The sequence below is a fragment of the Squalius cephalus genome, assembly GCF_949319135.1.
Source record: "Squalius cephalus genome assembly, chromosome: 24".
Taxonomy (NCBI): domain Eukaryota; kingdom Metazoa; phylum Chordata; class Actinopteri; order Cypriniformes; family Leuciscidae; genus Squalius; species Squalius cephalus.
Genome location: NC_137145.1, coordinates 16273527 through 16295401, shown reverse-complemented (window position 1 = coordinate 16295401; position 21875 = coordinate 16273527). Strand labels below are relative to the sequence as shown.

Here is a 21875-nt window from a genome sequence, read left to right as displayed (position 1 = left end):
GTTTTGAATACACATCCACTCATTCAATATTATTAACAAATATATATATATATATATATATATATATATATATATATATATATATATATATATATATATATATATATATATATATATATATACAGTGCTATGCATAAGTTTAGGCAACCATGCTAAAGTTGACTAAAAAGAGGAATAAAAAATCATATTTTGCAAATTTAACTTAATGCCTTATTTTAAAAAATTAGGAAAAATCCAACCTTTAAGGACACCAATTTTCTTTGTGAATGAATAATGTATCGTAAATAAATAAATGTTCTTCCTTAAAAAACAGGGTGCATAAGTTTGGGCACCACTATGTTAAATTCCCATAGAGGCAGGCAGATTTTTATTTTTAAGTATTTTTTTAAAAAAATTTTTAGGATACTATGCATCCTGATAAAGTTCCCTTGGCCTTTGGAATTAAAATAGCCCCACATCATCACATAGCATTCACCATACCTAGAGATTGGCATGGTTTTATTTCAGTTAGCCTAAAAGCTGGTTTGATTTGCATTGCTCTCAATAACATGCACAGGCCAATCTCTAGGTATGGTGAATGCTATGTGATGATGTGGGGCTATTTTAATATGTGATGATGTGGGGCTATTTTAATATGTGATGATGTGGGGCTATTTTTTTGCCCAAACTTATGCACCCTGTTTTTTAAGGAAGAACATTTGTTTATTTACGATACATTATTCATTCACAAAGAAAATTGGTGTCCTTAAAGGTTGGATTTTTCCTAATTTTTTAAAATAAGGCATTAAGTTAAATTTGCAAAATATGATTTTTTATTCCTCTTTTTAGTCAACTTTAGCATGGTTGCCTAAACTTATGCATAGCACTGTATATATATATATATTTATTTTTTTTTTATTTTTATTTTTTTTTTAAATCAAGACTATGGCAGAACACACATGGGAAGTTTAAATTATTTAGTAACCAAAAAATAAATAAAATAAAAAAATAAAACTGATTATTTTTCTAAGAATAAGTTGGACCAAATTTAACATTTATAAATTGTCTATTTACACTAAGGTTGTGTTCATTGTCATGACACAAGTGCCCCATAAGATAGGGGCCCACATCTTTTAAGAATCTGTAAAATTGAACTAAACTGTGAAATTAGTCAGAGCTTTCATATTGTGACTAAAGAGGCCAATGTCAGGCCTTTTCCAGTCCCAAAAACGCACACACACAAACACGGATACATACAATCACTGACTATTCTCACTATCAGACAGCAGCAAAAGATCAAGAGACGCCGGCAAAGGTTCATTACAGCCCCATTTAAGCCCAATGAAAAGACGAGCAAATGATATGTAATTTAGCAGCACTTCATGCATCAGGGCCTCTTAAAGGAGCGAGCAGGTCTGCTTCCCGACAGACTATCATACACAAACACAGCTTTCCTCCTCGAAAACGGAGACTCATTGGAGTTTGGAGATAATAAAAAAAGATGTAGATGTACAGAAAAAGATTGTGCCTGTTAATCTATCTGTATGTGGAGTCTGAGCCACCTACATATTGATGCACTTTTGCATTTAAGTATGTGTACAAAAAAAAAAAAAAAAGTGCCCGCACTTTTACACAGAGAGAGAACCCTGAGCCATATTTAGGGTCAATCAACAATACCATGGCAATTAGTTTACTTTTTGCTGAATTGGTGGCTAATTCATCTCATGTGTTGTTCGGGTCATTTTTCCCGAAAATACTAAAAGATACAATATGTAAGATTTTTGCATTAAAATATCCCAAAATCACAAGGCCAGTGTTATATAGTTTGTTAAGTTGATTACTTACAATATCCCAAATGTTTCCAACTTTTTTTAAATCGTGAGAAAATTGCGATTTTAACCAAGGAAACGGGGCGTGTGAGCAGGGGTGAGCTGGGAGTCGCCAGTCAATGGCGTCATATCCGCGTTACCCTTGGTTTCCGCTCGTACTGTGTGGAGTCCTGGACAAATGCGGAAGTTGTAGTTGTAACGTCTATCAAGCAACAAACATTAACTTGTTTTGTGTAGTCGTTATGGAACACGATTGCAGCTGGTTTTGTCAACAAAGACAAGTCCAATAAACGTAAACGTCAACGTACGGGTATTATTGCTTTAGGTTTGTGTTTAGTTTATTGACATTGTTTATCACGTCTGGTGTTTATTAGCCTGGGTTTCCCCATGCTGCCTTGCGCGCAGCACGATTTTATTCACGCTGCTAGGCAGCCTGGACACCATGGACCAGATTTTCCCCTCAGAAAGGGAACCAATCACAGAACGGGGAGGGAGCAGCAAGACGATGACGACGTCTATGCGACACACCGAAGCAGTTTGTTTATATCTATGGATCCAACATGGCAGCAGACGCGAAGTTGCCTTTCGATGCAGCCTTAGATAGTGACGCAACGGTCTCATATCTCTCACGGAGGAGCGGAAGCATAAAGGGGGAGCGACGACAGTGAAGAGCGAGAGAGGACAGGCCTGAACTAGTGTTGTGTTTTGTTTTATTGTGACAGCAGTCGTCCGTGAGGGGCTGCTGTCTTTTACTTTCGTTTTGTATTTGTTTTATTTTTATCATTGAAATGTGTCATGAATGTTCGCCGGTTCCCGCCTCCTTCTTCCCATAACATCTGAACTTCGTTACATATAGCATGTGTTATACATAAAGGTTAATCAGTATTTTGGCAATGATGTGGGTATGTTCGAATGTACTTTTACAACAATTGTTTAGAACACGTAAAACTGCGCAGCGTTATCACAACAATGAATTCGACAAATACAGTAACATCTATGATAACCAATTTAGTATTAAACCTTACTTTTCTTGCGGTTAATTCATTTTAATGAAATTAAAGCATGTCATTAAATGCAACATTTATAAAAATAGAACTTTACCTCATCCATGAACATGATTTTTCGATTCCCATATGACTGATTTACATCCACGGTGGAGTTGAAAACGACAGTTCCCATCATTCCATGCTCCTTCACATCATCATAAAGCTACGCCGTTGTTGTTGTTGTTTGGAATGTAGCGCACTCTAGCGGCAGAAAATCTTGCATATTGTACCTTTAATGTTATCGCTTTGGACTGAAACTTAGTGACTATTCACAAATGGTATAACTACTTCTCAAATGTTTTTTGACAATTTTCTTACTTTTTAAGGGGGGGTGTTTGTCAACTTGTTACACTTGTGGTGTTCCCGGTCAGAAAAAAAACGGACTACAAAAAAAAACAATCTTTTTGTCAACTTGTTCTCTTTCAATTAGGACTGGTTTTATATTTCTATTTGCATCTGATTAATCGTAGGCCTCATTTATTTGATGGTAGGCATCTCATTTTTTGAGCAAAAAAAATATATATTTTTGAACAATTTTGGAAATATTAAATAAAATCTGAAGATAATTGGCACTGTTGATCACACTAGTCAATGGGCCATTGAAAGTGAATGGGAGAGACTGAAAAGTTTTCAGGAGCATGTTCATTATATTTATGTACACATATGTGCATGTGTGCTTGCAAACATCGAGCCCCTGAACCTGTGCATGTGTGGATACTTGCATACACATGCTACCCAAACACACACAGACATTAAAACACACAAACTATTTTGAGTATTACACACATGCTTTTTCACAGAGAGAAAATCCTGCCCTGAACTGCATCTAATAACCATTCATCCATCTGACATTCACATGCACACACACACACACACACACACACACACACACACACACACACACACACACACACACACACACACACACACACAGAGACAGACAGATAGGTATGCGCAAACTGGATTTAGTTCGCAGTGACCCTGTGTCAAAAGAATCTTACTTTCATGTTCTTTGTTTCATCACAGTTTGCACAAATATAGATGTTATAGCACAGACACATATAAATGCTTCACAGTGGCTTGCTTGTCATTAATTTTGTAGCAGCACAATGGCGAAGAAGCTCTCTGTGCATGATGTTCTTCATCAGATCATTGATCGAGACCAGGGTTCAAAATGAGGGGGGTCTGGGGGGGTCCCGGACCCTCCATAAGTCATTAGGGACCCCCCATAAGAATTTATTTTTGGATTTTGGGGGTCCCCGACAAATATATTTTAACATTAAAAATGATTGTGAAAATTATAGGTCTTTAGTGACGTTTTATATTTATAACAGTAATTAATTTATTTCCTAGCGCGAGGCAGCAGTCAGGGCAGCTATTAGCCGAGTGTGAGTTCCTATACAGCGTGTCAGATTGTTGTTGTGGTGCTCCCGCAGACACGTAAAGTTACTGTAGCTGAACGCAGCAAAAACGAAACCTCACAAAGAGTGAAATCCTGAATGAAAAGCCTGTAAGTGCTTCGATTATGTCTATATCTCCATAATTGCTTATAGTAAAATATTAGGAGTTTGAGTTCCTATATCAAAAGTTGCATTAACTAGATACCCAGTGTAATGATTAGAAGAGTACGTTTGTCAACGTTTCTTAGACTATGGAAGCTTGCTTCCGCCACAGAGTGAAAAATAAAAAAGGTAATTGCAACTCTTTAATCTCACAATTTTTTTTTCTCACAATTGTGAGTTTACATCTCACAATTCTGACTTTTTATCTCAGAATTACGTGATATAAAGTCGCAATTGTGTGTTAAGTCAAAATTGCGTGATATAAAGTCGCAACTGCGTGTTATAAAGTCAGAATTATGAGATATAAACTCGCAATTGCGAGAAATATACTTGAACTTCTGACTTTTTTTCTCAGAATTGTTTATATCTCACAATTCTGACTTTATAATACGCAATTGGGAGATATAAGTCAGAATTGCATGATATAAAGTCGCAATTGTGTGTTATAAAGTCAGAATTGTGAGATATAAACTATTCTGGGGTAAAAAAAAATAAATAAAAAAAAAAAAACCGTCTTTTTTTTCCTTAGAATTGGACTTTATCTCTCACAATTGTGAGTTTATATCTCACAATTCTGAGAAAAGATGTCAGAATTGCGAGATATAAACTCGCAATTATGTGTTATAAAGTCAGAATTGCGTGATATAAAGTCGCAATTGCGAGAAAAAAAGTCATAATTCTGACTTTATAAGACGCAATTACGACTTTATTTCACGCAATTCTGACTTTATATCTTGCAATTCTGAGAAATAAATTCATAATTTCTAGATGTAAACTCGCAATTGTGAGATAAAAAGTCGCAATTATCTTTTAAAATGTTTTATTCTGTGGCGGAAACAAGCTTACCTAGCAGCTAGACTAGCTAGCTTAACAACCTACTTGTCCAGTCAGTAATTACGAAAGATAACCAGGATTTAATTCAAGTCTGTGAGATGATTAAAGTGAATGTGATTTGAGCATCAATGAGTACATGAGAGCTTGGTAACCTATCTAGGAAGCTAATATTATTTTTCTTAATTTAGAATCCTGCATCATGGAGAGAAAAAGAGGAAAAAGAACTTGTAACTTTGTTGCTCCAGAGTTAAAGGGTTATCTGTTAGATTATAGCCACTTCTCCAGACAACACTGCAATTCTGGGCCTAGCCCAAACCATGAAAAACATCCCAAGACCATTATCCCACCTTCAACATTGGTCCATATAATTTTGCCTACAGTATATAGTGTAGCAAGGTAGTCTTCAGAATTTTTAATAATTAAATTTTAGGGGACCCCCCAAGAGTCCTAAGTCATTTCGAACCCTGATCGAGACACTAGTGAGGAGGGGGCGTGGCAGAATGAATCTTGCAGTGAAGGAGCATTAGAAGATGTATCAGAAGAAGGCGGCACCAGATGCTAGAGACCTTGAAACAACTGATGAGCAGCAGTCTTCTGATGATGAGGGCCCAGCTGATGGTTACATTCTGGTTGAAAGATGGAACTTTGTCCTGGTCTTCATCCCCACCTATGAGGCAAGGTAGTTTTTCTTCTGAGATTCATCCTGCATCGCCTCCTCCTCACTAGTATCTTGATCAATGATCTGATGAAGAACATCACACACATACATGTCTGTGTCTGTGGATGTCAGATGGATGAATGGATATTAGATGCAGTTTAGGGTAGGATCAAGTTTCTCTGTGAAAAAGAATGTGTGTAATACTCAAAATAGTTTGTGTGTTTTAACGTGTGTGTGTGTGTGTTTGGGTAGCATGTGTATGCATGCATCCACACATGCACAGGTTCAAGGGCTTGTTGTTTGTAAGCACACATGCACATATGTGTACATACACATAATGAACATGCTCCTGAAAACTTTTCAGTCTTTCCCATTCACTTTCAATGGCCCATTAGAACACCACAAGTGTAACTCTGTGCCAATTTGTACAAAATAAAAGTTTTTCAAAACAAAATTCCTGGTGAAAATTTAAAGTAGACTAGTGTGATCAACAGTGCCAATTTTCTTCAGATTTTATTTAATATTTCCAAAATTATTCAAAAATAATGATTTTTTTACTCAAAATGAGATGCCTACTCTCAAATAAATGAGGCCTATGATTAATCAGATGCAAATAGAAATATAAAACCAGTTCTAATTGAAAGAACAAGACTGAATCCAATATTTGGTGATAATATAGCATAACAAGTGATTTATAAGCTATTTTTTGTAAGCCGGTCATTTTTGACCGGGAACACCACAAGTGTGACAATGTGCCATTTTGTACAAAAAAGTTTTTCAAAACAAAATTCCTGGTGAAAAATTTAAGTAGACTAGTGTGATCAACAGTGCCAATTTTCTTCAGATTTTATTTAATATTTCCAAAATTATTCAAAAATAATGGTTTTTTTTACTCAAAATGAGATGCCTACTGTCAAATTAATGAGGCCTACGATTAATAAGATGCAAATAGAAATATAAAACCAGTCCTAATTAAAAGAGAACAAGTTGGCAAAAACATTGAATCCAATATTGGGTGAAAATATAGTATAATGAGAGAATAAGCAATTTTTTATAGTCCGGTCATTTTTGACCGAGAACGTCACAGGGTGTTATAGGGTAGTGAACACCACACAAGGGTTAAATCTGTAAAATCTCATGTGCATTTTCGTACAATCTGCTTATACCCAACTGATGGTTATGTTTAGGGTTAGGGGTGGACATTCATGCTTCTAAAAATCACATGTTTTTTTTTTTTTTTTGTACAAATGACCTGGTTAAATACTTGCATTTTGTGATATGGGACAGTAAACAAACAACCAAGAACATCTTAGCAAATCTAACGTGCATTATACACTATTCAATGCCATTTTGTAGTAATTAGTGTGTTCACACTGTGAAATGGATATTGGACTATTTATTCTGTGAAGTGGTAGAGAGATAGAAGCTAAACATGCTAAAGCTAACAGCAACTCAAATGCTTAGTTTAAGTGAACAGTGTATAGTACATCATTTAACTTTAGTTGTATCATTAACTGGCTGAACCATACAGATTTCAGAATGATACTTGTTGAGTCTGCACTCACAAAACTGCTCTGAAACACAGTATTCGTGGAGCTATTGTTTTACCAATAGAATCCGATAGAAACAAATGTACAGTGAGGAAAAAATGTTTCAAGAACAATCCAGGGCTGCCAACTCTCACGCATTGAGCGTGAGACTCACGCAATTGACACTTTTCACACGCTCTCACGCCACACATCCATTTTCTCACGCACAGAAAAATTGCGGAGCAAAGAGGTACTTTTAATATTAAACTAATTATCAGCTCTTAGATTCCGTCAATTTTATTACGAAATTCAGACAAAAATACGTTTGGCGCTTGTAAATGTGACGTGACAGATCGCTGAGCGCCTCAGTTCAAGTGCACGTGAACCGATCATCTGTTACTTTTTTATTTAAAGATGCAGTACAACTTACAAAAAATATACATAATATCGACCAATTTGTGTTTTTCAACCACGGAAAGAGGTCAATAAAACAGCAGGAGAACAATTATGTCACATAGTGTTACATTTACCTCAGGAAAGCCATTTAATGACCATAGCATGTTATCTGAATAGAAAAAAATAGCTAAAGAGGAGATTTTGCTGAGCACTATATTACATATTTATTATTTTTACTTATGTCATTAAACAATTGTTATTATAACAAAAAACTGCATTATATTTAATTTAATTTGTTATTTTTAACCTTTAATAATACCAGCAGATTGGGCCCTCTATGTTTACAGCATTAGGTGAGATTATTTTTTTAAATAAAATTTAAAATAAACATGTATCCAAATGAGTCAATATTGAATCAAAATCAGAATCAAATCACAAGAATGGAATTGAAATCTTGACATTTTTGTCAAGCAATAATAAAAACTGTATCCTACCAGTCATTGTACAATGTAAACATTGTAACATGTATGTTGTCACTAAACTTCATAAAATTCGATTTAGTTACCAAATGTTTTGACAATCACAATTACACTTATTGTGATGCAATATTTGTTTTTACATACACCCCCCCCCCCAAAAAAAAAATCTCACTCCAAGCTAAACTCAAATAAAAGCTAAAAAGTTGGCAGCCCTGACAATCACTAAAGGAGATGACGGAGACCTGAGAGGATAAGAGCAGCGGCCACGGCAAATATGGGCACTCACCTTTAACAAACAAAACAAAACAAAACAAAACAGCATCAGGTGTGTATAACTGGATGAAATGATTTAAGACAGGAAGAACAAACGATGCTGACGTCTAACAAATCCGCAATTGGTATTCAGCTCACAAAGTGAGAAGGGAGGGTGAGAGGCAGAGAAAGAGAGAAGAAAAAAATACCAATCACTGAACACAACAGCAGAAAGCAGCCAATAAAGCGGCAAATGAATTGGTGAGTGTAGAGGTGTACACTTTTGTGTGTGTGTGTTGACTGCAACCTACATCATAACATCTCTCTCGTCCAGCCGGATCCTGTCTATTGCCGCTTGATGAGTTCGGCTGGCAGGGCCGTGAAGTAACCCGCGTGGCTGCCCGGGAGAGAGGAAGCACGGCCCGTCTGGGATGGAGAGCTCTCGTTCACAATGGAGCTCAAATGGGAAAACAGAGCGGCATGCCAGGGCCACAAAACCTAATTTCTGCTCTCAGGAAAACAAGTTACGTAAACGCACTGAGGGATCAGAGGACAGTAAACAATCAACAGTTTTTCACATGAGCTGCGATTATTAAAAGCATCTCACCTATATCTATTTGGATCATTATGTAGAATGTATACAACTGCATGTTTGCGCATAAACATACCCATGTGGTTCTGAGATAACAAGTTATCCCAGATAACTATCCCAGAAAAGTAAACAGCTACAAATTCTCCACCCCAGTGCCCATCAATTACCACTTCATAATGGGTGGAACAAAACAATTACAGCAGCCGTTTATGACAGCGTTCTGGATTATGAACCTTAATTAGGAAATAAACACGACTGTTCATCACACATCTAGCGGAGAGGCAGGTTTAAAACACCTGATGATCCGTAATGAATGAGAGCAGATAAAGTTTCGGGCAAAACGATGTATGTTCATTGCTAACCTTCCCTGAACCTTCGCTATCAGTTGTTCCAAAGAAAATATTTGAGCTCTAATCCTCCCCACTCGACTCACTTAATCACTTTCCCACACATTTGTCTTACCACCTGTCGCCAGAAACCCCAAAACACACATCTCGCCATCTGAGGTCTCGAAATGATAAGAGACTCAGTTTGTCTGCTGTAGATGTTAATTCTTGGTCAAATATTAAAACACTGAGGTTTTAGGGAACAATACTAACCTGCAAAACCTTGTTGTAGATACTGTAATACAGGGGTGCCCAATCCTGCTCCTGCCGATTGACTGTCCTGCACAGTTCATCTCCAACCCAAATCAAACACACCTGCCTTTAATTTTCAAGTGATCCTGAAGACCTTAATTGTTTGCTTCAGGTGTGTTTGATTAGGGTTGGAGATGAACTGTGCAGGACAGTCGATCGGCAGGAGCAGGATTAGGCACCCCTGCTGTAATATATAGATGCATATATATTAGGAGTGTCAGAAATGGTGCGCTAATTTCTATGATTAATATTTTCTGTTCAATACATTAAAAATAGTTAAAACAATTAATACAGCATCCATTTTTTTCTTCTCTGGCATCATTTGGCTACCCTTGCAGTTTCACAAGTTCACACTTACAAATAATCAGATAGACTAAAAAATAAACTCGTACTTGGCATGCTGTCCGAGGGGAGGGCTCCGAGCTTGGAATTTGGCCCAAACCCGGAGTAGCCGCTTCTCAGACCGATTTTGAGTTCTCGAGAATTTTTTATTTTTTTTTACAAAATGCCTGTTTTTGGCAAATATCCTCGCTTATCCAGTCTTAAATTAGTTGAAAAAGTCTTAAATTAATGTAAAGAGTTGGGACTAAAATCAGATGCGTGTCAGATCTGCGTAATGTGCATCAGGTCTTAAAGTGACAACACCCTAATATACCTGCTACATTCTATGTCAAAACCATCAAAAGCAGAATAAATATGTAAAAATATGAAATGTGTCATGGCCGCACAGATTAGCCGGCAAGACTCAATCCGTTTCAAACCCTTCAAGCGCACTGACTGAGCCTCACATCATTTAAAATGACAGCACAGATCAATTAGTGACAGAAAATCAAACTCTAGGTCACAGAGCACTACTGTAGGTCAGACAGAATAGAACAATTAGCCATGTGCATTGAAAATAGACTTGAGTGATGAATTCTATTTAGAGGTTCGGTACAAGAGACACTGCTTGCACTGATTCGCACGCAGCAGTCAGGCTGTAGGACTCAGCGGCAGCTGCACGCAGCCACTTGCCATGATTTCTCACATGGCTGCATTGGTGATTCATGCACCACATTAATACAATTATCTGCCCTGTTTGCACAGGTAACGGAAGAGAATAAAATAAGATAAACGAAGACGTGGCAGATCCTCATGACCTCAGATCCTCAGAACACAGGAAGGGCAGCAGAAGGACAGACACTATAAAGGCCTACACACAAACGAAGAGTACAAAGAGTTACGGAGGGAGACAGTGAGACCACAGAATGGACTGATGTGATTATTCCAGACTGCTGCGAAGAGTTAGTGATCTCACATGTTTAACAGGGTCATCAGAGCTGGTCATTATCAGTACTGCAGAACTATAGACTACATTCACACTACAGACAGACAGACAGACAGACAGACAAACATATAACCAACCAGACAGACAGACAGACAGACAGACAGACAGACAGATAGACAGATAGATAGATAGATAGATAGATAGATAGATAGATAGATAGATAGATAGATAGATAGATAGATAGATAGATAGATAGATAGATAGATGGATGAAAGTGGACAAAAGCATTGAATCTGATTAAAACATTGGAATCGAGCTTTCCAGCATATAAAGTCAATGTAGCCATAGACACTATCCTGCACCACACACACCACAGCAGGTGCTCTATAAACTAAGAGGCTACACATCCTCTGTGACTGTGCGCGTGTGTATATCATGTGTCGATCGTGTCTATATGAATGAACATAAGTTTTCCACCAATCATTTATCCCACAAAGCCCACATACTGAGATATTGTTTCCCTGCCATTTTCAGTCTGAATGCAACGATCTTGATGATCTCATGAGGTAAGCTCGGATTAGCTGTCATGCCGATGGTTTTGAAAGATGCACAATGATGATGAAATTAGATGGTGTGTTTTTTAGTGTCACGTCAAAAATGAGCTTCCCCTCTTCAGCAAGTGAGGTCGAACAAATCTGCAATGCAATAACAGTAAGGCAATAAGACATAAGACACAAGCCTACTATTCTTTTTGGCTGAATTTATCATTATAATCAACTTAATTATTTCCTGGATTTTGTATCACCATAGTCCCTAAATGTATGTAAATGCAGGAAATGGGATTCAAATCGAAAACATTTTCCTCCATTGTGATCCCCCCCCCCCCACCACCACACACACACACACACTTCTCAAACCAAAGTTACACCCTTGACTCGTAGCATCTGACGACTTTATATATTTTCTTCATCTTTTTGCTATGAAAACCAACAATATTGACAATAGACAATTATATAGAAAGTATGGAATCTAACTAGCAATCAACGCTGGTTAGAAAGTCTTTGTGTAAAACATTAACACAGAGGTGTGAAGTAAATATAATCGAGGAAGGGCTTTACAGCTTGATGATGGTGGTTAAGCCTACAGCGAACCTACAAACCTCTTCATATCGAGAGGCACTTAGACGACGGGGTCTCTGTATCTCAAAGCATATGAGATGAAAATGTGTAAACACACTCAGCAAGACATGCAAATCACAGTGGCGGCATCTGCACCACACAAACAGAGGCTGCCAAAAACGACTCTGAGCTGGTCGAGAAGATCCGCACCACTGAATTTGTGTTAGAAGGCTGCATGGAATCCAACAGATACCCAAAGCTGACCCAGTCTACACTGTTTTACACCAAAGATAAAAAAATAGCAGTCCATGAATTGTCCCTTTCCCTCACTTACTAATTCATACCGCCCCCCTGAAAGCCTTCAAGTGTTACTGCATGTCAAAAAATAAATAAATCTTTCCTGACTCAGACCTGAAAAGGACAGAAGCCACATCTTTGTTTGTTTCATGGATTCTTTTTCGTACTAAAATGCCATCGGCCTAGACACTGGGGAATCTGATATGTCTTTATAAGGCTTCTGCTCTGATGCTGTGCCCAAAACAATTTATACGGCATATTTTTTTCAATAAAGTGCTCAGCCCAGCTGTCCTGTCGGCAACGAGTTTCGCCCACCAGAGAAAGCAGGTGTTAAAGGGCTAAATGGAGAATAAGGCCCTCTAATCTTCTAGGCGGGCAACCTGGGGATAGCCTAGCGGTGGTCCTGCCGAGCAGGCAAAAAGCTCAGCACGATACATGGTCACACGCTTTAAATTAACTATAGTAACCTTCATGCAAGTTAAGCTGCTTTCTAACATGTGTGTGCTTTGACAAAAGAAGGCTAAACAAAGTATTTTCTGTTTCTCAGACCCATAACATCCTTATTTTATGAACAATAAAGATGCAGTCACATTTGTTCAGTAGATTTCTGTGGAAGAAAACCAGTCCTTTTAAAGGCACAGTAAATGATTTCTGGTAAACGCTGTTGATATTTGAAGTCACCAAAACAAACACGCGCCTACCCAAAAGGATCACACCCCTGTATTGATGCCTCCACCCTCACATTCACATACACACTATGCAACACAGGCAACGACTATGGCAGAATCTGCTATGCCTGCCACCATAGGGTATGATGTCATCAATAAATGAAAGCAATTTGTGTTACTATGATAATTCAGGTTGAATGTCTAATTGTTATTTAGCTCCTATACTCTTTCGATTCTTTTCTGATCATAATCCTTCTTTTTAATGTTATATTCCCATGGCATTTTCCCCTCTGTATTTTCTCTGCCATCTCTCTCTTTCTATAGTCGTTCTGCTAATGTCTGTCTTGTGCAGTGAGCTCTCTCTCCTCCCTCATCATGAATGCATACGCCCCTTACTGCTGATTGGCTACAAGTGTGTTTTGGTGCTCGGTCCGATCCCGTTTTCAACAGCTTTTTTTCTTTAATAAGAAATTAGGGTGTGAGGTTTAAAGATTTCCCCATGCAGATTTCCTAACAGGTTCAGGTTGGTCACATTAATTCACTGCGTTCAAGTCACCAACTGAAAGTTGTTTTATTTGAAAGTGACTTTTGTGTGAGCTGTGATTCATACATACTGACAATATACAGTGGAACTTTTTTTGCTGTGAAATTTCACCAAAATGTGACCGCACCTTAAAGCTGCTTTGATGATTCTGTATTATTGTATTTCGTTTAATTTGACAGAAATCTGTGAACTTAGGAATAAGACTGCACTGGTCACACTATAACGGTTTAATTTACAAAAAGTGACTTATATAAAAGTATGTTTCTGGTCAAAAAACATAATGAATCAATCGTCATAACAGAATGAGTTTATATACTCCTGTAGAACTCCAAACAATAAGCAGGTTGTCAGACGTGCTGTTCTTTCATCCTTACTCATCGTGATTGGCTCCGGGCTTTGCCTGTCAAGAGTTAAATCCTCAGCAACAGGGAATCCTTCACACACCCACCAGCAAACTGCCTGTGCATCCTGGTATATCAGCGTGTTGATGAAAGCTCAACTGGGGAACTGGCATAACAGAGGCATGCAAGTGGCATTCTTAATCCTGTTACATGGATGTAATCAGATATTGTTAAACTGATATTAAAAGAGGCTGGGGACCACCTGCTGAGACCCTGGAGAATGACGTCACACGCCGGAGAGGAATCATATGATTGAACATATAGGACAACATGTTCCTATGCCAAGCAATGTTGTGTCGTATGACAAATCAAAGACAGACATAATTATTTTGGTACTACAAATCTGATGTTTTTAGGGTGTTCTCAGTGGTTACTTAGTCAAATGTCTCAAATGTCATAGTCAGGTTTCAATTTATATATCTTCATGCTGCTTGGGAACATTAAGAAATGTTTCAATGATATGTTTCAAGAAATACAATTTTAAAATATTTATTCAGTAAGAAGTCAAACTATGCTTAACCTAAGACAGAAACATATGTACTGAATAAATTCTTAAATTACTAAATCGTTTTCTGTAATATTGCTATTTTTCCGGTAGAAAATGCTGGATGGAAACATTAATATGTGAATACAATTTCCTAAATATGCATTTCAGATGTTTATTCTGTAAGAAGACAAATTATGTTAAAACTATGACAGAAATACATTTACCAAATACATTCTTAGATAATTAAATATATATATATCTTTTTTGGGGGGATTTTTCCAATACAGAAATGCTGGATGGAGACATTAAGATGAAAAATAATAAATTGTAACATTACCTAACTGTTTTTGCAATAGTAATTTTATTTATTTATTTTTTGGTACAAAAAAAAAAAAAGAAATGCTGGATGGAAACATTATTATGCAAATTAAATGTCCAAAATGCATATTTTTACTTTTTAATCTGTAAGAAGACAAACTACTTAAACTGTGACAGAACCAAATTTACCAAATACAGTCTTAGATTACATAATTGCTTTTGCAATATTACGATTTGAACGATTTGAGCTTGGTTCCTCCTGCAGATATTGCTTGGGTCCCTCTTAATGTAACTTTATGGTATTTTTTCACCCATTATTTTTGGTTTAGAGGCTAGGAAAGTTATGACACACCTTTCCTCAACAAACCACACGATTTGAGTGGTTTTCTTCAAACCACTAAACAGTAGCAGTGGAACTTGCTAGTAATCGGCTTGGCAAAAACAGTTCATCATGAGCTTTTAATTCACACAGACTGAAACAGTAACTCAGTTAAGCTGTACAGAGCTCACACACTTGCCGAGATTAAATTTGCTACAATCACATTCAGATCAAAAGCTATGTTAACCAGGAAAGACTCATTAAACTGCTACATAGCATACTTTGACACTGCGATGTAAAATACACCAAGACTTACCTTTGATCAAAAACAACCTTTTCGTACTGTACATCTATATGCGCAGCATTCACTACAAAACCAGTCCATCTGAAGGCCTATGAATACATAATGCAGATACAGAAAATCTCAGCTCAAACTGTTAACACAAATATGCTAAGTGCAAAAACTCTGTAAATTAATCTGACACCCACATTAATATTCCAGAAGCATATGCTTTTATATTAGAAAAAGAATGAAGCCTATTTGGAAAAACTCTTCATTTGGAAACAAAAATTAATGGAAAGAAAGTGACCAAACACCCTTGATGAATTTAAACGATCTCCCATTTCATTGCAATTCACAAGAATACACACAAACACATATATTGCAACTTTCACACACACATGCGTATAGGTCAACTCTGACTTTAAGGGAAAACAAATGTCCAAAAACACCTGACTCCATTTGCATTCAAAGTCAGGTGTGTGACGGTGGGCCTGACGCCTCAGACAGGTGGCAGGTAGTCAATACATCTCATTGAATAATGGATGAGCATGAGTGTAGGATTGCACAAACACACACACACACATACAATCTTAGGATAAAGATCAACATCAGTGTTCAGTGGCAGACTATTGCCGTTCTAGAACGAAGACTTGTATTGATGGATTAATGTGGTCTGTGAAGGCACATTAATGTGGAATGGAAAAGACCAGCAGACACAAATCATGACTTATTGCTTCTGCAAATGACCTCTTCGCTAGCAAATATGTTGTAAAAGTTAACAACATTGCAAAGTTGTTAAGATGAATATAAGTTTACGGCACTTCATGAGCCTCTGGGGATTCACACTATCACATTTCCAGTAACCAGCATACAACTTGATCCCACCGCAGCACCATCACCTTATGTGCTGACTTTTGACACCCTCATACATGTCATCTGTGGATGCCGTGTCAAATATGTTTTTATGGTACATGCTGTACATGTACAAACAAATGCAGCATTTTCTAAATACACACACACACAAGTGTTGCTCTACAGATATATCATATATATCATATACTTCACTTGGTCTGTGTCAAATTGGTTTATAAGATGTACTGTTCTTGGATACTCTCACTCACAGTCCATCTGATTCTTTTGGCGCACAAAACGTCTCAGGTTACGACTGTAACCATAGTTCCCTGAGAAAGGGAACGAGACGATGCGTCGATAACGCTTTGGGAACGCCCCCGGCGTGAATGCGTCTGAAGCATCTATGTCAACTAGTCCAATGGAATGAATGAAATGCGCGTCACGGGCGGGTGACGTCATGACCAGGAAGCTATAAAAGCGCATCCGGTGAAACCGGCTTTAGCTTCGAAATTTGCCGAAGCAAGTCGATTACAGGAATGCAGGAAGTATGGCAGGGCGATGCATCGTCTCGTTCCCTTTCTCAGGGAACTATGGTTACAGTCGTAACCTGAGACGTTCCCTTTCGAGGGAACTCGCGATGCGTCGATAACGCTTTGGGAACGAGAATACCCAAGCCGCCAGAATTCCAAATGCCTGCGTGTAAGCCTGTTGTCAAAAAACCCACACTAAGCACTGAGCACCTGAGACCCTGGGGCAGCATCCAGGTCCAGGCTATATAATCTGACAAATGTGAGCGGAGAAGACCAACCCGCCGCATCACAAACGTCTTGGAGGGACACTCCAGATATTAAGGCTTTAGAGGCCGCCATACTTCTAGTGGAATGAGCTCTGACCGCCAAAGGACAGGGCTGGCCAGAGGACTCATAGGCAAGAGAAATAGCCTCGACTATCCACTTACTAACTGTCTGCTTAGAAGCCGGACAACCTCTCTTGGATGATCCAAAACAGACAAACAATTGATCGGACTTCCTCCATGGAGAAGACCGATGAACATAAGTATCCAATGCTCGCACTGGACACAACAAGTTCAGCTTTTCCTGGCCCGGAGAAGTAAAAGGTGGAGGACAGAAAGCCTGAAGCACAATAGGCCTCGGAATAATGGTTGGCACCTTAGGGACATAACCCTGTTTAGGATACAAGAATGCCTTGACCATTCCCGGTGCGAATTCAAGGCAGGTGGGAGAAACCGAAAGGGCCTGAAGATCTCCGACTCTCTTGAGGGACGAAATGGCTAGAAGAAAAATAGTCTTGAAAGTCAGAAATTTCTCTGAGACCGACTCTAAGGGCTCAAACGGAGCCCCAGATAGGCCCTCCAGTACCAACGCCAAGTCCCAAGCCGGCATCCTAGTGCGTGTTACAGGCCTTAGCCTCAGGGTGCCACGAAGGAAACGAGTAATCAGGGGGTCTCGACCCAACGATACACCACCCACCGGGACGTGGAAGGCCGCAATGGCTGCCACGTATACTTTTAAGGTGGATGGACATAAACCTGACGCAAAGCGATCCTGCAGAAACTCCAGTACTGTGTTTACTGAACAGTTAACCGGGTCCCACTGACGCTGGTGACACCAAGTAGTGAAGACTCTCCATTTCAAAGAGTACAATTTCCTCGTAGCGGGAGCTCTGGAGCTTAGAATGGTCTCAACAACCTCGGTTGAAAGACCACTCTCTATGAGTTGGGCCCCCTCAGAGGCCAAACCCAAAGTTTCCAAATCTCTGGTCGGGGGTGGAATATTGTGCCCCCGGCCTGAGACAGAAGGTCTCTCCTGATCGGTAACTCCAAGGGAGGACCGTCTAGTAGATGAATCAGGTCCGCAAACCAGATTCGACTTGGCCAACGTGGTGCTACTAGCAATAGGCTTATTCCGTGCTGACGAACTCTCTCCAGAACTCCTGGGAGCAGAGCAACAGGGGGAAAGGCGTACAGACGTAGCCTCGGCCACGTCTGCACCATAGCATCCAACCCCAGGGGGGCTGGGTGGGTAAGGGAGAACCAGAGTGGACAGTGCGTCGTATGCTGAGACGCGAACAGATCCACTTCGGCCTTGCCGTAAAACTCCCAAATCTTCTCCACCACCTCGGGGTGAAGTCTCCAGTCCCCTGGCCTCAGCTCCTGCCTCGACAGGACGTCTGCTCCGATATTCTGGCCCCCTGGAATATACACTGCCCTCAGAGAGAGTATCTTCCCCAGGGACCATAGGAGGATCTGGTGTGCCAACTTGCATAGTGGACGCGACCGCAGACCCCCCTGACGATTTATATAAGAGACCACCGATGTGTTGTCTGTCCGGACAAGCACATGGTGATCCCTCAGGTCTGGGAGAAAATGTCTCAACGCGTTGAAAACAGCCAACATCTCCAGGCAATTTATGTGCCAAGAGAGATGATGACTCCTCCACAGACCCTGAGCTGAGCGGCCTTCCATTACCGCTCCCCAGCCGGTGAGGGAAGCATCTGTCGAGATAGCAACTCGATGGCAAAGAGCTCCCAACACCGGACCCTGGGACAGGAACCAAAGTTTCTTCCATATAACCAAAGCGCGGAGACACCGCCGCGTGACCTTGATCTAATACGAAGCGGGTTTCCCCTCGGGGAAAACCCTCTGGTCCTGAGCCACCACTGCAAAGGTCTCATGTACAGCAGGCCAAAAGGTATCACGTTGGACGCCGCTGCCATGAGCCCTAACAGTCTCTCGAACTGCTTCACAGTGCGTGACTGACCTAGCTTTAGCTCTTTTATGGCTGTTAGGATAGCAGCTACACGAACGGGCGATAGATTGGCTCGCATCGTGACTGAATCCTATACCACACCCAGAAAAGTGGTCCTCTGTAATGGAGATAGCACACTCTTCTTGGCGTTGAGCCTCAACCCCAATTTCCGCATATGTGCGAGGACGACATCTCGATGCCGAACCGCTAACTGTTCTGATTCCGCTAGAACCAGCCAGTCGTCTATGTAATTCAGAATACGTATGCCCTGCAGCCTGAGCGGGGCCAGAGCTGCATCTACGCACTTCGTGAATTTTCGGGGTGATAAAGCTAGACCGAATGGAAGAACCCGATACTGGTATTCTTTGCCCCCGAAAGAAAACCTCAGGAACTTCCTGTGCTGAGGGAGGATGGAGACATGGAAGTAAGCGTCTTTCATATCTATTGTGACAAACCAGTCCTCGGATCTGATTTGAGTCACGATCTGTTTGAGTGTCAGCATCTTGAACTTGAGTTTTTGAACTGTACGATTCAACAGACAAAGATCTAAAATGGGACGCAACCCCCCATCCTTTTTTGGAACGATGAAATAGCGGCTGTAAAAACCCGATTCTCTGTCGGGTGAAAACACCTGCTCTATAGCTTCTTTCGCCAGAAGAGCTTTCACCTCCTGTTCCATCACCAGAGCCTGCTCGGGGTGTACCAGCGTGGGCACCACCCCGTTGTAGCGAGGAGGACGCAAACCGAACTGGATTCTGTATCCTTTCTCTACTATATGCAGGACCCATTGAGAAATATTTGGCAGATTCTTCCACTCTGTCAGAAAATCTACTAAGGGAACCAGCCTCTCGAGGCTGGCCTCTGGTGTAATTGAGACACTCGGCCCGGGGGCCCGAAACATATCGGCAGGAACCACCCGAACTGAATGTTTTTGAACCCCCCTCAGAAGGTTCATATCTGACGCAATGTCGAGTTGACATTGCACCAGACGATCGCTGGGAACCACTGCGCCCCGAGACCAAGGGTGCGGGGTTGGCAGAATGGCTCCCTGAGGACACCGAGGTGGAGCGGACACCGTATGCTGAGGTGTGATCCGCTCCACCCCGGGTGGGGCTGCCCTCATGGGTCTGACTCCATAGGAGTCAGGACCTTTTCTTTTGAGCCGAAGCCTTCTTAGCCTGAAGGACGGTCCTCAGATCCGGCTTCTGCTTTGAAGGCTTCGGCTGAGAGTGCTGCGTCTGTTTCCAGTGTTTTTGTGGCGGAGCACGAGACGCAACACTCTCTTTCTGTTGTGCTCTGTATGAGGAGCTTGACGGCTGGGACTGCTCACGCCCAGCAGCCCCAGGGGGTTGGACACGGCGAGGGAGAAATTTTTTAAATGCCTCTGACTGTTTCTTAGCCTCCTGGAATCTTTCCACAACCGAATTAACAGCCTCACCAAAGAGACCAGAGGGATCAATAGGTGCATCTAACAGAAAAGCACGATCTTTTTCTTTTATTTCTGCCAGATTTAACCAAAGATGCCTCTCAGTGGCTACAAGGGCTGCCATAGACCGCCCAATTGCTCTGGCGGTCTCCTTAGTAGCCCTGAGAGACAAATCAGTGGCCCGACGAAGTTCTCGAACCTCATCGGGCCCCACCCCCTCGTTTCTGTCCAAATCCCCCAGCAGATCAGCCTGATAAGCCTGGAGCACTGCCATAGTGTGTAGACATGCTCCAGCCTGACCTGCTGCCGTATATGCTTTGCCCACGAGAGATGATGTAGTTTTCAGAGGCTTTGTGGGCAAAGCTGAGGCCTTCAGGGACGATGCTGAACCAGGCGACAGATAGCTCGCGAGCGTCTGTTCAGCCTGTGGCATCGACCCATAACCATATTCTCTCAGCCCCCTAATATCTGAATAAACGTGAACATGGGGACTATAGAGACGAGAGGAATATGGTTTATTCCAAGATCTGGACAGCTCACTGTGCAGATCTGGAAAAAATGGAAGGCCTCGTGGTGGAAGTGATTTAATAGATGGAAGGAAACGCTCATCTAGTTTGCTTTTAGGACGAGCGTCCCTTTTCTCGGCTGGCCATTCAATATTCAACTTTTCAACAGCACGAGTAATCACATCCACCAACTCCTCATACGCTGGAGAAGAGGACTGTGAATCCTCTTCCCTTATTGTGCTTTTACTTTTTTCACTGTCAATGCTCAGCACATCCAACTCCTCAGAGCTGGAGCACTGAAGCATTGGGCTCTCTTCCCGGGCGGAAGAAGCCGCAGCGCGGGCTTCCGACACCGGGGAGAGAGCGCTGGATCCCCCAGGACAGGAAGGAGATAAGGTCCTCGGACCCGTCTCCAACCCTTCTGAGAGATCCTTTTGCGATCCCCAGGAATGCATTCTCCGCGCTGCCTCGGCAGACGCGGGTCCCGCACCCTGAGGATCGCGAGGCCGACCACTTTCCTCAAAAAGTGACAGCCGGGAGCGGAGCGTGCGGAGAGGAAGCCGCTCGCAATGCTGGCAGTCAGCCCCCTCGAAGGCTGACACCGCATGCTCCACTCCCAAACAAATGACACAAAGCTCGTGTGTATCCCCACCCGTTAAATAACGCGGGCAAGGAGGAACACAGAGCTTGAACATTTGCTTTTCCATTTCAATAGACAGACAACAGTAAATAAGACGGATGCGCTTTTATAGCTTCCTGGTCATGACGTCACCCGCCCGTGACGCGCATTTCATTCATTCCATTGGACTAGTTGACATAGATGCTTC

At 40.9% G+C, this 21875-nt stretch overlaps 1 protein-coding gene and 1 long non-coding RNA gene across 6 annotated transcripts in view; both read right to left on the bottom strand.

The window, feature by feature from the left end:
• Positions 1-21875, bottom strand: part of cadm2a (cell adhesion molecule 2a) — a 511389-nt gene that overhangs the window by 455738 nt on the left and 33776 nt on the right. The gene's annotated exons all lie outside the window — the stretch shown is intronic.
• Positions 8546-9837, bottom strand: LOC307153130. The gene is made up of 3 exons (XR_013820112.1): positions 9756-9837; positions 8876-9069; positions 8546-8598 (listed from the first exon to the last, which is right to left on the bottom strand). It is a non-coding gene; the product is annotated as an uncharacterized lncRNA (long non-coding RNA).